Source organism: Podarcis vaucheri (assembly GCF_965113315.1).
Source record: "Podarcis vaucheri genome assembly, chromosome: W".
NCBI classification, from domain to species: domain Eukaryota; kingdom Metazoa; phylum Chordata; class Lepidosauria; order Squamata; family Lacertidae; genus Podarcis; species Podarcis vaucheri.
In genome coordinates, this window is record NC_138757.1 from 16004051 (window position 1) to 16006329 (window position 2279).

Consider the following 2279-nt stretch of genomic DNA (forward strand, 5'->3'; position numbering starts at 1 on the left):
TTTCTCGTGGGCATAGTCGGCCAATTGGTGTCAAAGAAGGACAGAATCTTTTTTATGTATGCCACCACAGCAGCAAGAGTACTTATTGCAAAGCATTGGAAGACTCAAGATCTACCCACTCTGGAAAAATGGCAGATGAAGGTGATAGACTATATGGGACTGGCTGAAATGACTGGCAGAATCCGCGAGCAGGGGAAAGAGACGGCGGAAGAAGATTGGAAGAAATTTAAAATTTATCTTAAGAAACATTGCAAAATTAATGAATGTTAAAATGTTGAGGTTCTAGGGAAAAATGGGGGTTACAGCTGTAAAAGATTAAGTAAAAGAAAAGAATAAGGGATTTTTTTTTGATAAAATTAAGTTTTGTTAGGATTTGCTGAAATAATTTTTGAAATTGGGATGAAGTAAGGTTTAAGGGGAAAAAGGATATGAAATTATACATGTTTGTTTGTGTGTTTGTTTGTTTGTTTGTTTTTGTTTATTAAAACTTTGTAAAACCAATAAAAATTTTATTAAAAAAAATAAAAATAAAAGAAGTCTATACATTTTTGCGATTATTTTGGTTTTACTATTCAGTAGTTCTCTTTCAAATGTTGAAGGCTCCTTTTCAAAACCTATCTGCTTATCCTGTCTGAACACTTCATTCACCTGGAAGTAATCTAGCCAACTAGAAACGTGATCTTTTATTTTCTCATAACTTATCAATATTAGCTGACCCTCCTCCTCCCCCCTTAATATTGTGTTATACGTTATCCAGTTCTCTTTGATGTTGTTGCTTTTTTAACAGCGATTGCTTCTAGTGGAGAGTTCCATCTTGGGGTTTTCTGTTCCAAATATCTTTTGTATTTTCCCCATACCTTATATATAGCATTTCTTATTATATGATTTGAAAAACTCCTATGCGTCTTTATTTTCCCATAATTAAGATAGCCATGCCACCCAAAACGGGTGTCATGACCTTCTAGATCTAAAATATCCCAATTTTTTAATAAATACCAATCTTTCAACCAGAGAAGACATGAGGCTTCGTAATATAGCTTCAAATCCGGTAACCCGTAGCCACCTCTTTCTACAGTATCTATTAATATCTTATGCTTTACTCTTGGTCTTTTACCCTTCCACAAAAATTTAGAAATTTCTTTTTGCCACTTGTTGATACTGTTGGTCTTTCCTGTAATTGGAATCGTTTGGAATAGAAAGAGTAGCTTCGGTAAAACTATCATTTTAATTACCGAAATACGGCCCAGGAATGATAAATTTAACCTTGTCCATGTCTCCAACTGTCTTTTGATATCTTTCCAACAATTGGTATAATTATCTTCATATAAGTTAATATTCTTTGGTGTTATCCATAATCCTAAATAGTTGCTTTTGGGGTAGATTTTAATGTGTATTATTTGTTCTAATTTTGCTTTTTCATCTGGCGACATATTTTTAACTAATAGTTTTGTCTCTCCTGTGTGAGTGTCTGAGGGCCCTGTTCTTGCTGCTTACCATCTGGCCCGGGGCGGGGCCTGAAGCCTCACAAGGACTGCTGCGCTCTGCTGGCCAGGAGGACTCTCCTGTGTGAGTGTCTGAGGGCCCTGCTCTTGCCGCTTACCATCTGGCCCGGGGCGGGGCCTGAAGCCTCACAAGGACTGCTGCGCTCTGCTGCCCAGGAGGACTCTCCTGTGTGAGTGTCTGAGGGCCCTGCTCCTTCCTGCCACTTACCACCTGGCCCAGGGCGGGGCCTGAAGTCTCATAAGGACTGCTGCGTTCTGCTGCCCAGGAGGACTCTCCTGTGTGAGTGTCTGAGGGCCCTGCTCCTTCCTGCCACTTACCATCTGGCCCGGGGCGGGGCCTGAAGCCTCACAAGGACTGCTGCGTTCTGCTGCCCAGGAGGACTCTCCTGTGTGAGTGTCTGGGGGCCCTGCTCCTTCCTGCCACTTACCATCTGGCCCGGGGCGGGGCCTGAAGCCTCACAAGGACTGCTGCGTTCTGCTGCCCAGGAGGACTCTCCTGTGTGAGTGTCTGGGGGCCCTGCTCCTTCCTGCCACTTACCATCTGGCCCGGGGCGGGGCCTGAAGCCTCACAAGGACTGCTGCATTCTGCTGCCCAGGAGGACTCTCCTGTGTGAGTGTCTGAGGGCCCTGCTCCTTCCTGCCACTTACCACCTGGCCCGGGGCGGGGCCTGAAGTCTCACAAGGACTGCTGCGTTCTGCTGCCCAGGAGGACTCTCCTGTGTGAGTGTCTGAGGGCCCTGCTCCTTCCTGCCACTTACCATCTGGCCCGGGGCGGGG